We start from the raw sequence: 15,997 nt of genomic DNA, 5'->3' as shown, positions 1-15,997 counted from the left end.
GGGAAATGAAATAGGAGCACATTATAATAAAACCCACTTAACCCTTTCAGTCACAAATCCCTTTTTCTCTAGCACCCGGAGGCAAAGAAGGCAATCAGACTCTAAAATAAGTGACACTGTCAAATTATTATGATCTATGTTGGAATCAAATAGGTCAGTTACCAGGCCTGCAAGGTACATTTTCATTTGAAAGGACCATTAAGATTTTGTGACAACAACAATCTTAAGAAGTAAGACAATTCCTGGGGTTCTTTAAACTAATCAGTTTGGGATTAAGTCAGCAAAAATTGGTCAGAGTGGTTGGTGACACTTTTTGACGCTTAATATATTATCACTCATTGAAGTCTTTGGCTCCAACCCTAAAATTAAAAAATCTCACATCCTGTAATGAACAGGCCTTAGGAAATTTATTAAATTTTAAAATTTCTGTGTATATCATTGAAACAGTATTTTTATTATTCTGATAGCTTAAAAAAGAACAAAACAAAAAACAAACAAACAAACAACAACAACAAAAAAAACTATGAGTTTCAAACAAAAAATTTTATGAGCCAGAAGGGAGGCATGAACTAAGACTGGGTTGAAATTGGATAACCATTCTTAGGTCAGTTATTCCTCTGGTAAGTTTTTCCTCTCTTCCATTGTGTGAAGAACAAAAGAACTCACACATGCAAGAAAGGCATTATTCGAAATGGAACCCACATCTCGTTTTTGCCTTTGCAGAGAAAAGCTTGAACTACCTTCACACAGGGCTGCTTTCACTAAGGGCTACCTGGAGGACAGGAAAAATCCTTGTTCCACTGCTCACAGAGGTGCTGGTTGAGAGCTTTCCGGTCCTTGGGGCTGCCAAGGGCTTCATGGCCTGCACTGATGTTGGAGCATGGGGATCTCTCATGACCTTTTTCCAATGAGAGGGCATATTCAGAGGGTCAAGAGTCACAGGTCTTAAAGTACAGTCATATCCCAGTCAGCTGCTTAAATAACATTTCCCCATAGCTGAGCCATCTCTTGTCTTGAACCTTTTTAACATCAGAGGGTGCCTGGGTGGCTGAGTTAGTTAAGCATCCAACTCTTGATTTCAGCTCAAGTCATGATCTCAGGATTGTGGAATTGAGGCCTGCATTGGACTCCTACTCAGTGCAGAGTCTTTTGGGATTCTTTCCTCCTCCCTCCCCCTATCCCTCTGCTCCAACCTGCTCCCCAACAGCTCATGCTCTCTCTCTCTCAATAAATAAATTAATTTAATTTAATTAAAAAAACCCTTTTTAACATCAGTCTTTAACAAGTAATCTAGTACTAAATCATGTATAATATGCTATTGTTTTCTTGCCCACCTTTCCAGGTAATTTCTACCATTTCCCTCACAACCATGCAGGTCACACTATTTCCCCTGTCTTAACAGTTGCCTTTCTCATACATTTTTACTGCTTTATACATAACCCTACTTGTTCTTGACAAGTCCTCCTTTCACTGTGTTTCGCATGTCTTCAAGACTAGCTCAAGTGTCTTAAGGAAACCTCACATGAATCCCTACCTCTGGACTTTCATGTCCCCTGTCATAATTTTCCCATAAAATTATTATGATTATCTATATTTCCTTAGACTCTAAGAAATCCAAGTAATAATTCACACTCATTTCTTCATCTCCAATATATAAGACATTACTTGGTTCATAAAAGTACCTTTAAAGAAAAAAAGGAAAAAAAAAAGAAAGAAAGAAAGGGTTCATGACAAGTATTAAAACATTTATGAAAGACAGTGATTATCTCTAGTATAAAGATATTCCAGAGAAAAAGTCATATATAATGAAAAATTGTTTCAGGTTTCAGTTGGGGTTATTTACTTATATCAGGAGAATATATGGTGCACCTTGATTTGAGCACCTATGTGACTAGAACTTGTATTTTATTCTTGTGAAAAAAAAAGAGACTGAGTGCTGGTCCTACCAAACGGATTTGTCACAGATGAAACAAGCAAATTCAAATAATTTTGATTATTAGATCATTGATCCCTAGAAAGAGGTTTGTAGTAGCATGTGGAGTGGCATGTGGAGTTTGATCTGGGCTTTGAGTTTGTCATTATCTTAAATCACTTTATTGGACAATAATAACAATAATAATATTTTAAATGTTGAGAGTTTACTATAAACATTTCATGCATTAACTCATTCAGTACTTAGAAGAACACTTTGGATTAGATATTGTTATTATCCTCATTTTGTAGATGAGGAACTGGGTTGCAATGTGCCTAATGACATGCTGATTGTATCTTGAGATTACATAAAGACGAAATAAGGAGTTATCTATTGGATCATAAAAGCAGGCACTCAACAGAGCTCAGTAGACTGGAATAATGGATGAAAAATGCAATTACTATGGTATGAGGAGTCTTTGACAGAAGTTTGTTTGTAAGAAAAAAAAAAGAGCTTTATTCAACCCTCACAAAAGATCCCAAATAATGGTGCTGTTCAACAATAGGGAAATTTTCTTGTTTATTTACTACTCTTAAGTCCCTGTCTCTGCCAGTAAGAGCCAAGTAAATTTTCAATTTCACTCCTTCTTGGAGATGGAACTCAACAATTTGACACCAGATGCATCAGAAATTTCTGCACACAGAATTACTGAAGCCAGTCCAAGTATTATTACAACATTTCATTACCATATTCCAAGACAACCTGCCAATTTCACCTCTTGTCCTTCAACTTTGTCATTTATCATCCTTAATGATGCAGCTTCCCAGTCTTGGAAAGAGCAGCTGCTAGGTACCTATAGGATACCCTCCTCAGTTAATTCTTCTCAGGTGGTGTCTCCTCACTCGAAGTGTGTTAGGGAACTGAGGCAATTTACAGAAATCCAGGTTCAATACCACTTTAGTATCATCATTGAGATCATTTAGACAGGAGTATTTGGAACTTTTAGGCACATTTTGTATGGAAAATTGTAGCAATTCTTTAATTCATTTCTCATGAGTAGAAGCAGTCTATAAAATAAACAATTTAGAATAAACTGTACATGTCTAACCAGTTTTTTAAAGAATATGATCCTTTTCACATATCCCTCCATACCATATGAATAATGCAAGTTATATTTCTAAGTAAAAAAAAGATTGGCTAAGTCTTTAAATTATTTTAGAAATAGTACTTTGTATTTTTAAAAATCTTCTCAACTGATTAAGCCTATAGTAAAATTGCTCCACTAAGAATTAAATGAAACCTCCAATTAAACAAATAATATTGTTCTCTTTCCACCCCCTGCCCCAATATTTATCAAAAGGATTCAAATATCTGTTGCAAGCTGTAACATCTCATATAATTATAATATCATAGTAATATTTAATTTAGATATTAGAAGAGCCATAATGTCTAAAGGAAATGTATCTACATAGATTCAAATTTATAGATATAAATATACCTAAAGGATCGTTGTTGTTCTTGTATTTTTTTCCATAAGTTGTAATTTTTAAGAAGCTGATCCTTTTCATCTGTTAATTAATTTATTGACATAAACTTGTTCATAATACTCCAATATAAAAATTTAACATCTGTAGAGATAATACTTCTAGAATGACTCTTTGGGGAGGTTGGCCAACCTATTTCCTCAGTGAAATAATGATATAATTGGTGAAAATTCTATATTTTTAAATATTCAGAGTATCTGGAAATTGACCTAAGTACAGCACACAGCAACATTATTCAAAAAAATCTGCTATAGCTCAGTAAAAACAAGAGTCTAGTGCATTTGAGTCAGAGATGCTTTTACCCTCCTGTCACGCTGCTCTGTTTTGGAAGCTTTCCATAGCTTTTAGCCTATATGGCTTTGGTTTCACCCTGAGAGGAGCAGGGCACCAGTGTTTCTCGTCCCTTGCACTGACCCTAGAGCTCTGTGCTGCCAAAGCTCTATTCTGAGTGGGCATGTTCCAGAGCTCAGGGTTCTTACTCCTCACCTTGCTCTTAGGACAGAGTCCCCATGCTAGCTTCAGCATATCTATCTGTTTTGGGGGCCTGATTGTCCCTTACACCATATTCCTTATCTCAGCATGCTTGTAGGCCAGAGATTCCATGCTGAGAAGGGCAAGTCTAGAAGACCAGGAGCTAGCATTCCCCTCTCCAGTGTCGAAAGAATTTCTCTCCAGGAGAAGTAGGCTACTTTTCCAACCTGCAGCTGTAGTACAGTGACCCTGGTTCTACCCAGGAGGAAGAGGTACACTGGCAAGCTCCAGAGCTCCATCTGAAGGGACTGACTTAATTTGAAATAGAATGTAGGGAAAGAACTCCATGCCTAAGGACATCATCAAGACAATGGAGATCTTGGTGAAGAACAATTAAGAGAAGCCTGCTAACTCAGTGAAACAAGCAAAATCACAGTGCAGATAGAAATTTAGAAGAGAAATGATGAAAAATAGCCCTTCAGGGGTCACAGTCAACTCTGTGCTCTGGAAGCCTATGCATGTTCTAGACTGTACCCCTATAGGACAAATGAGAGAAGCACATGGGACAGGCTTGAAAGCATTCCCCAAAGCCTTCACAGAAGTAATCCAACCATCACTAAACAAATAAACAAAGAGTCAAGCCAACAATAATCACCCCCAGAAGGATAGAATCAGTGTCTAAAATTGCTACAGTCAATTATATAAAACTTTCAGTTTCAACAACAACAAAAAATGGGAAACATGCAAAGAAACAGGAAAGTATGCATCATAACATTGCTTTAATGATTTTAACAAATGTACTCTACAAATGTTATATGGTAGTAAAGGAGAAACTCATTACATTGTCTTTGCAATTTTTCTGTAAATCTTAAACCATTCTAAAATAAAGTTTACTAAAAAACAAAATTAAATGGAACCATGGAGTTGAAAAGTACAATAATCTAAAGAAAATAAATTCACTGGAGAGGCTCAACAGTAGATTTGAACTGGTAGAAAAAAGGATCAATGAGCTTGTAGATAAATAATGATTATTCATCTGAAACAGAAACAAAAAAGAGTAGAGAGAAAAGAATAGAACCTCAGTAGAAATTGTCATATGCCATTAAGTGCACAAACACATACAAAACAGAAGTACTGGAAGAAGGGAGGGAAAAAAAGGAACTTAAAAAACATCTAAAAAAAGAATGGTTGAAAACTTCCCAGATTTGATGTAGAAACTAATCTACCTGTTCAAGGAGCTTATCAAGCTCTAAGTAAGATAAACAAACAAACACACAAAAATCCACATGTGAATACCTTAGAGCCAACATGTTGAAAGACAAAGAAAGAAGGACATCTTAAAAGCAGTAAGAAAAAAGTGATTTATCAAAGAAACTGCCATAAGATTAACAGCTGACTTCTCATCAGAAACAATAGCAGCCAAAAGGTAGTGAGACAACATATTCAATGTATTGAAAGGGGAAAAAAAACCTGTCCATCTGGAATACTATGTCCAGCAAAACTATCTTCAAAAAGTGAAATAAGCTCTCTCTGTCAAATAAATAAATAAAATCTTTAAAAAAAAAAAAGTGAAATAAGGACATTCCCAGAAAATAAAAACTGAAAGAATCCATTTATAGGATAGGTGCCAAAAAAGCAATACTGAAGGAAGTTTTCAGGCTGAAAGGAAGTGATACCGGACAGTAATGTAAATCCACATGAAAAAGAAACAAAAACATAGAATGTTGATAAGGATAGTCATGTAGGGGGCGCCTGGGTGGCTCAGTGGGTTAAGCCACTGCCTTCGGCTCAGGTCATGATCTCAGGGTCCTGGGATCGAGTCCCACATGGGGCTCTCTGCTCAGCAGCGAGCCTGCTTCCCTCTCTCTCTCTCTCTGCCTGCCTCTCTGTCTACTTGTGATCTCTCTCTGTCAAATAAATAAATAAAATCTTAAAAAAAAAAAGGATAGTCATGTAGGTATTGACAGAGAACAGTATAATTGCTTATTTACTTTTTTTCTTCACTTATCTTATTACACATATAACTTGAGATTTCTTTTATTCTCTTAGCATGTTTAAAAGATAGAAAATTATATAAAACAATAATGATAACAATATAGTGTTTGGTATATAGCATATATATTTTATAGATATAAATATATATAGCACATGTATGTATATATGTTTATATATTAATAACATATATAATGTGTTTAAAAATAATAAATGAATGAGCAAACAAACAAAAGGAAAGTGTTATTTCCTCTTTCATTCCCAATAATGGCAGTTCACATTCTCTCTATTTTCCATTTCCTTGGAGACTCTGGCCAGAGGTTTATTAATCTTTTTTAAATAATCAACTTCTTACTGTTGATTTTCTCTGTGTCTTCAGTTTTATTGATCTGCATTCTTATCTTAATTATTTTCTTTCTTCTACTTACTGTGGGTTTAAATTGAATTTCTTTTCCCAGCTTCTTTAGGTGGCAGCTTAGATAGCTGATTTTATAACTTTTCTCAGATCTAATATAAGCACTTCAAAGTCATTTGGGAGTGTAAATTGGTACATTTATGAAGTTAATTTGGTGGTATCTTCCAAAATTGCAAATGAACACACTTTTTGATCCAGATATTCAACCCCTTCAGAATTCATCTAACAGCTATATTAGCATGGTATCTAAAATGGCACATAAAAAACATTATGCAATGCAGCTTTATTTGCCATGACAAAAAACTGATACAACTTACATGTCTCTTATTTATGGACTATTACATTGATCATGGCATAGCTATAAAAAGAAATACTGTGCAGTCATAAAAAAGAACCTGAAACCTCTATGTTAATAGGGACCTGTCATACATTTCCACTAAGTATTTCTTAAGCTGTTACCATAGATTTTGATATGTTGTGGTTTTATTTTCACTCAGTAAGACATTTTTTAAAATTTCTCCTGTATTTCTTCTTTGTTCTGTTGGTTATTTAGAACTGGTATGTGTTCATTTTCAGTGACAAGGTTACCATGGTTAAAACTATTTCACCATTATATGAACTTGAGACTTTTAAGACTCTCTTAAAATTTATTTTAAACATTAAAATTATAAAAAACATTTTTCAGTTTCATATGTGAAACCAGGATCAAGTCTTAAGACATTAAAATGACCTAAAAAGTATACTTCATATTGAACAAAGCCTCTAATGGGGCTCAACTAAAACCTGTAAACCAGGAATAGGTCATGGCAGCTTCTTAACTGAGTGAATTTGGTCAAAGTGAATAACTTTGAAGTGATGTAAACCTAGATGGAAATTGTAACTCTAAGATTCACTAACTGTGCAAACTTGAATAAGTTCACACCTCATAGCATCTCTGTCCTAACCTGCAAAATGGAGGTAATACTCATCCAATAAAAGCATACAAATTAACAAATGTATACAAAGCTACTATTACAGTTATCTGATACATGGCTTTAGCACCCTTGCCCACCATCCAATATGGTAAGCAATAACAACAAAAGCCTCAGAAAAAGACCCTCCAAAGAGCTTTCGTACAATTTAATTGTTAAAGACCATAGAATGCTAACCCCAAGGGTAAAAGTCTTCTCTTTCAATTTTCATGTTTCACTGGTGAGAAAATAGATACACAAATTCACTCTTTAAATGACTAGAAACTTTAACATAGGAATGTTACTGAGTTCCTAAGACCAAATCCATTGGATCATAGTATGTTCTAGATAAACATTTATTAAAGAGCAAAATGAATGAGTGTGTGCATGTATGAATGACCATGGATCACATTTACCACGTTTAAATGGCTCTAAAATATCACGTAAGCTATATCATTATTTTAGGTATCTCTGATAAAGAAGAAACACCATTGGTTAAACCACATATGCCACAGATTGTTAGATGCATCCTGATTCCACAGATATTAAAATCTGACCATATATATCTCTTAGAGTCTACGCAAAAAAGGGTAGATCAGTGATGGATAGAAACCCAGGTCTCCTGATTTCCAGTCCTTTTTTTTTTTTTTTTTAATAACAAAACACTATCTCGTTCATTCGATAAAGGTATTTCAAAAATCATTCCCTTAGGCATTCCTATAAGTATAGATTTCTCTATTCAAATGAAAATACTCTTAGCTTTAAACCCTTGATGAGGCCATAGCTAGAGAATAACTTTTTCAAATGATTTGCAGACCAAAATGAGAAGTTCCTGAATTTCCTAAAATTAGAATTCCTTCTTGTTTTTGATTATTATATGTCATCCATTTTCTTAACTGTGGTCCAAGAATATATCCACAGTTTTATGGATGCATAAAGGAGAGTTTACAATTGAAATCATTACAAATGACTACAAACTAACATAAAAATATTGCTTAAATGGTAAGTAGAGAAATCAAAGTAATGTGAAAATATATTTGAGAGAGAAAACTCTAATGTGTACATAAACAAATTGAATTATATTTATTCATTCAATCTAAAATCAATTTTTATGAAAAACTCAAAAGTGTCAGTAACAACACTAGGTGGTAGGCAATCAAATGTTTAAAACCCAGCCATTACCTGAGAAGCTCATTCCATTAGGCGAGCCAGACATGTGGACAAAGGACACATGTTCTAGGATGCATATTCCCAGAACACAAGAGGGAAGAGTGAGAGTAGACTTTGCCTGCAAAGGATTATTGATGCAGAGAGGGAACAATTAAGTCTGTATTCCTAGGAACTGTAGGATTGATAAATTTGAGAAAGTCTACAGTCAGGAGGCTATATTCCTGATGCCCCTTGGAAGATGACTAAGTATTAGTCAGATGGTCTGGTTTTCAGCTTAAAGTCTGCAAATAAAACATGGAAAGCAGCACATCGGTCTTGTAAGACATACTTGACAATTTTTCCTTAGTTTTTACTCTCTTGCTATTTGTGGGATTCCTTCCTCTTCCTAGAAAATGTTAAAGTGCTTTGGAAAAGTTCCTTGCTCTTCTACTAAGTGCTTGGAGTGTAACTATTTTTCTGTATTCCATCTGGGTCCTTGGACTCACTGACCTTCTTATAAAATAAGACTGCCAAGACGTTCTAATATCTACTGTCATCACATGGCTCCTCTTACTTGTATCTCAGTCTCTAGAATCTTGTCTCTGGTATCAACCACTAAGTCATCTGCACCTGAAGTGTTCAAGGACATGCTGTTGACACAGTGGCGTCTAGAAGCCAGATAGGCGGCTTCAGGCCAGAGAGCTGCTGTGGAAAACTGTCCGCGTCTACCTAAATGAGAACTGACAACCAGCCCTGGATTTATAATGTACGATTCTTCAGTTTGGAACATCAGAACCTCGCTGGAAAAAGCAACAACCCAAACTGAGTTTTCCTGTTTCTTTGTTTTGCTTTGGGGCACCTCTTTTATCAAAATGTCTCTTTATTTTAAAGGAAAATATCTCCAATGTTCAAATGGTTGATCAAAAGTAATTATTCCATTTTAATGTCCAAAGTGACCTGAATGTAGCCCATGGTTAGAGTTTGTGCTGAAGAGATAGGAGGGCACAAAGACTGTGAAGTATGTTACTCTCCCACTGACACCATGGTAGCTTTTGCTACAGAGAATTTATATTGTGGAAGAAATTGATTATTTCTAATAAGTAGGACCCATTTTTGAATCTCATCTCTTAGTCGATGCTAATGGTTGGCTATTTTGGCAATAGCTCCTGACAGAACTATAATCAGTCTCCAAAGTAGGGTGCCTGGTTCCAAAGGGTTTGTGAGAATCCCTGAGATGTGGCAAATAACAATATGTATAAATTTTAGAAAGGCATTGAAGCTTTACTGATCTTTAACATAGGAATTAACACTGCCCACACCTTGGGTCCTTACGTGATGTATAAAGCCTGAGGTAGCCTGAGACAGAGGGGAAGAGCTATAAAATGGAAGAGCTGACTTTCCAGCTACAGTACGTTGGAGTTTACCAGCTAAAAGATATTATCAGTTTAAAAAAAAAATCAGTCCTCTTAAAAAAAAAATTAAATTAAATTAAACACTCTATTTGTACCTCTCATATCACAAAAAAATCCAAAATACTTAAGAACATAAAGTGTGAAAAGTCATCCTACCCCTTATGATTCTAACCTTCAGTACATGTCTTAGAGCTGATCAGAGGTACCAACCGGTTGTGGACCTTTCCAGAGACATACGATGTATATGCATCAAGCTGGCATAACTCACCACCGCCTCTTCTATAGAAGGAGTGGCAGCCCCCATATATTTTGAACCTGAATTTTTTTTCACTGGCTATGTCATGGAGACAGGTCCCTATCAGCACATAGAGTTTTCAGGTTCTTTTTTATGGCTGCACAGTATTTCTTTGTATAGCTATGCCATGATCAACGTATCAGTCCATAAATAAGAGACATGTAAGTTGCATCAGCTTTTTCCCATGGCAAATAAAGCTGCATTGCATAATGTTTTTTATGTGCCATTTTAGATACCATGCTAACAGAGCTGTTAGATGAATTCTGAAGGGGTTGAATATCTGGATCAAAAAGTGTGTGCATTTGCAATTTTAGAAGATACCGCCAAATTAACTTCATAAATGTTGTACCAGTTTACACTCCCACCAGCAATATATGAGCGTGTCTGTTCCCCAAAGTCCTGCCAACAATAAATATCTTTGCATAATTGGAGTTTGGGATTGAAAAATGAGTATCATGATTTAGTAAGATAAGCCAAGAATGAACTTCTTCCATTTGGATCTATCTTTCTTTGTAAGGTACCCCTCTTCCAGCAATGACATTCCTTAAAATTCTGTGCTAAAATAAAGACCTTAAAACCACACCTTCTAATACCATAGTACAAAGTATTAAATAAAAATTTTTAAAACTATTGAAGCATAGTCAACCACAGTTTGTATGATACTGTACTTTTTATAGCATCAATAAATAAAATAAAATTATATTTAAATATTGTTGATTTCATCTTTACCTTAACACATGCAAAATTCTATTTTATGTAGGTTTTATATGCATACAAACACTGTATATCTATCTATATATATACACACACACATATGTTTTACGATAAACACACTATTAACATAGAGTATTATATAATTTTTGAGTAAAAATTTTTATGTATACATTTTTGCTGATGGAGTCCATGACATAAACCTTTTGAAGACCACTGGTCTCTGTCATGTAAGTTACATGGTGCTCATAAAAATAAAGGATGCTTGAAAAAAAAATAAAGGATGCTTAAAATTAACAAGTATCTAAAACATGTAACATTTTCCTCTTTTAACTTCTTTCCATGGGCAACATAATTATGTCTGGGAATTTGGGCACAAGTCTATTCCTTGGGATCAGTAAGGTTCCACCCCAAGTGAGCATCAAGTATCTCCAGATTGCCAGAAGAAAAATATTTTTTACTTTCCTCAGAGAGGATTATAATGAAAAGTCTACAGTCTTCACACTTCCCTAAAATGACGAGTAGAGGAAAGCAGGCTGACCCTCTCCATTTGCACAATATCACTCATGAAGAGGATGCAGGGCAGGGCTGGTGAGCCGTCTGTGAAAGACTTGAAGGAAGTCTTCCAACAGCTGCTCCTGGAGTCTGGTTCTGGCCGGGGCTTCCTTCTCCAGCAGCAAATACTACCCCGCTTGGCAGAAGTTCCTGCCCACAGCTCCTACCAGAACTAGTCTTTCTTCTCCTTGAACAGCTTATGGATTCTTCAGTTCCTGGACTCTTAACCACAGTCTCTGAAGGAGAAACTCTGAGAGCACACTGCTAAAAGCAACTGTTTGGGGGTCACAGCGTTTTAAAAGACTTTTCCTGGTTTTGTTTTTGTTTTTTTTAAGCTGGAAGACACAGAAAATGATTTTTAAAAATTAAATTAACCATAATAAAATTTTTTAAATTAAGCATAATATTACAATTCAGAGTTAACTCCTAATAACATTTACCGTCTTTTCTCATCATAAAACATAGTATTTTGTGTAAAGGGATTGTAGGGCATATAGAGTTTTGCATTTGAATTTTTGCTCTTAGTGGAATGCCATGAAAATTTCCCATGCCTTTAAGAGAACTTTCAAAATACCTTTAAAATAACTACTTTATAGATCATTTTATGGTTGAATCCCATTTAGCTGTTGGAAATTTGGGTGGTTTTCAGTCTTGTACTCTAGTTGTATCTATTGAACATCTTGGTATAATGAATCTTTGCTAACAGTCTTAAATTCAAATTTCAGATTCTATCCTTCAGATGAATTCCTGAAAGTAACCAAACTCAGTGAATATCTCTTGAACCACAGTCACTCTCTGCACTTCCACCAAGAGTTCTGTCCCACCATACCACATTTATTCACTGCATAGTAATTGCTAATTTAATAGGGAAAAATGATAAGTTGACGTAGCTATTATTTGTATTTCTTTAATGACTAGTTAGAATAAAAAGTTTTTGTATATTTTTCCTAAATAATTTTTGTATAATAAAAGTAGCACAAACTCACCATAGGACATTTGCAAAAGCAAAAAGTCTAAGTAAAAATAATTATAATTGCACAACTGAGAGAGATAATACTCAGTATTTTGCTTTTTATTAAAATCTTATTCCAATGAGAATTGATACGTATTTACATAATTGGATCATCTAGTGTATATAATTTAGGAACCTCTTCTTTATTTACAACATTTTTTCTGTTCTTAAAAATAATTTGAAAACATAACTCTAAAGGTTTTATTTAACCTATTTGAGAGAGCGCACAAGAGAACGCATGAGAAGGAGAGGGAGAAACAGACTTCCTGCCAAGCAGGGAGACTGGGGCCAGATGGGGCTCGATCCCAGGACCCCAGGATCATGATGAAGACCTGGGATCATGACCTGATTGGAAGGCAGAGGCTTCCAATATAGCTTAACTGACTGAGCCAAACAAGTGCTCCTGAAAATATAGCTTTAAATAGTTATATAACTTTCTGTCCATTGACTAGACAATAGTTTATTTAAGCATTACCTTTGGTTAAGCATCTAGTTAGATTTTTATTACAAATGATGGTATTTTCTTATTTATTTAGCATTTATTTGGTTACAAATAAAGTTGAATTCTGCAATGCTTACTGGCTGCTGTAAGCATGCTTCTGTGGATCATTAGTTTATATCCTTTGTTCATTTTCTAACTGGAATTAATGTTTTTCTGACTTATTTGTAATAGCTTTAAAAAAAAGATTTTTTATTTATTTGAGAGAGAGCATGAGCATGGGGTGGGGATGGGGAGCAGAGGGAGGGGGACAAGAAGCCTCCCCACTGAGCAGGGAACTAAAGTGGGCTCAATCCCAGGTCCCAGGATCACGATCTGAGCCGAAGGCAGACACTTAACCTGTTATAAGCTTCCCTGTAACAGCTTTTCAGATTTTAAAGATATTAAACCCTTCCCAGTTCTATTGATGACAAATAATTTTCCCATTTTGGTTATTTGACTTTTACTTCCATTTATTTGACATGCAAAAGTTTTAAATTTTTATTCAGTCAAATTCATATATCTTTGAGTTTTGCCTATTGCTTTTATGCCTTGAATATATATAATATTTATATATAACATATATAATTATATAATTTCATATATATATACAGTCCAACCCAGGCTCAGTTAAATGTTCAACTGAATATTATACATATATATAGTAATATATTATAACATATATGTAGGACATATGTATTTATGTACAATATATAGGAAATGTAACCCAAGCTCTCAGTTAAATATTCACCTATGTCCTTTAATTCATTTGCTTTTTAGTATTTATATATTTGTCACTGAGCTATTTAATTTATATAGAACTTGCTTGGGAATATGATAACTGTTTTTTAAATAACCAAATTTTTACATTTTTCTTTAGTTTGAAAACTTTTTTCTTTCATAGAGGGAAGTCATTATATTGGGTGAGGCTTATATATAGTCAAATTATCCTTGAAAAATCCTTTATATAGCACCCAAAATATATATATGCAGATAGTCTTCTCATAAGTTCAACACAGCTATTGTCTTCTTAAGTGTTGGGATAATTGACATTTTAAAATATATGGCACAAGACAAAGAAGCTAGTTTGAGTCAGTGTTCTTTTTGTTCTAGAAGAGCATGTAGTATGAGAAATCCTCATACTGTGGGAGGCTCAATGGAATGGAGACTGAAGAAACAAAAGCCCTAGGTTTCTTGTATAGCCACTCACTCTGAAGGACTTGGTCAGAGAGTGGCAGGGAAAGCCTGTGAAGAAACACCTGTTCTATTTAAATTCTCCAGTTCAGTCTGTGTCTTTCTCTGTTTCTCCCTTCCTTTAAAACAAGCTAAAGATAGGAATGATGTGCTGCTACCCCTCTAGTTGTGAGCAGACTAACCCTTCATGATATCACACTTCTCTGCCCTCTTTTGCTCTTCCCCGTTCCCAAAGGTAAACCCGGTTGTCTCCACAATGATCTTCCAGGCTGTAGCGTTCCATATTACTTCCTCTGAGTGTCATTTTCAGTTATCTAGACAAGCACTGGCCAAGAGAAATATCCAAGCCACATATCCAATTTTAAATTTTCTGCCAGGCATCTTTTAAAAAGGAAAAAGAAACAGTTTAGGTTAATTTTTGTAATAGAGCTCATTTAATCCAATAAATCAATCATGTCAACATGTACTCAACATCAAAATTATTGAGGTATTTCACAACCTTTTTAAAACACTAAGTCTCCAAAATCTGATGTGTACTTGACAATGGGCAGCATTTCTCAATTTGGACTATCAACATTTCAAGTGTTCAAAAGCTATATATGGCTAATGGCTACTGTATTAAATGCTGCAGATCTAGGGAGCTTACTAACAACTCTAAATTCATCATGAAACTCATGTGCAGCTACATTTTTGCATTAGTACTCTGCTTATCCTGGATTCCAATCCAGGTTGAAAAACTGTCTCCTCAATGACCCCATGTTACACCATTTAAATTTTCTTTTTAAAAGAAAAATGAGATGCTGCTTATTTTTTTTTCTCATCTCCTCTTCTGTGCAATCATTTCTTTTCCCTACATCCAAATCCTTTGAATTCCATGTTTTCCTAATACTGTTACTTTGCATTGGTAACAAGGAGTCCTGGGTCAGGGGAAGTGAATTAGTCACTGAGACTCAAGGAAGAAAACCCTCACTGAAAAATATGGGACAGAAACTATACATTTTCCTTCCTGGGGGGCTTAAAATCTATCCCCCCGCCAATATGTACTCCTTTTTGCAATTCCCAAACATAGCAGATAGAATTTTATTTTTCACTGATATTTGCGGAAAATCCTACAGTTTCCGATTGGTCCTTATTTCAGGGTTGTCAGCATCAGTAAACACAGACGATATATACCTTCCGTACAGCTACATTTCTATGCTTTTGAAAAGCAGCAAGTAACAGTGGCTTTTGCTGGCATTGTTGTAAAATGAGTAGAAAGCTCTCAGTAAACTTTTACATTACTCTGCAACATGTTTTGTTAGAAAAGCCTGTGGTAGTATCTAAAACTGTGTAAATCATCAGTTTTTAATCTGGCAGGAAGTAGATAGTGGCCCATTAAACTTTCGTAATTAAATTTTCCCTGTACTCCCCCATAGAACCATTATCTGAGTTTTCTAATTAACACAAGAGGAGGGAGTCAATTCAGATTGATGGGATCTAGAGCCATCCCCTTTCATTTTAATGACCTTTAATAAACTTTTATTACTATTGATATTGATAATTATAATACACCCTTTAATTCTGCAATGTGATTCTAAGGACCTTTTCAAAAATTACAAAATTCACCTTTAAAGCTAGAGTAGACAGAATGATTATATTCCCAGATGCTGTGCATTTAAGGCAGTGACTTTAAGTGAGCTGAAGGGTAGATAGGCATCACAGAAATGTCTTTTCCTTTCTTTGATCCACAGTGCAGGAACTTAGTCCTCTAATTTCAGAACACGGGTCCCCTCCAAGGATGACAATCAGGCTGAATTGGAAGTTATTTCATGATACATAATCCACAGGCAGGGGGGTGGATTTTGCTAAATTTGTTTTGTCTTCGATTGGAAAAGCATTGAGAACTAGAGGTCCGAGGGCCAAGAGGA

The sequence above is a fragment of the Meles meles genome, chromosome 17 (assembly GCF_922984935.1).
Source record: "Meles meles chromosome 17, mMelMel3.1 paternal haplotype, whole genome shotgun sequence".
Taxonomy (NCBI): domain Eukaryota; kingdom Metazoa; phylum Chordata; class Mammalia; order Carnivora; family Mustelidae; genus Meles; species Meles meles.
This window is presented reverse-complemented; position numbering follows the sequence as displayed.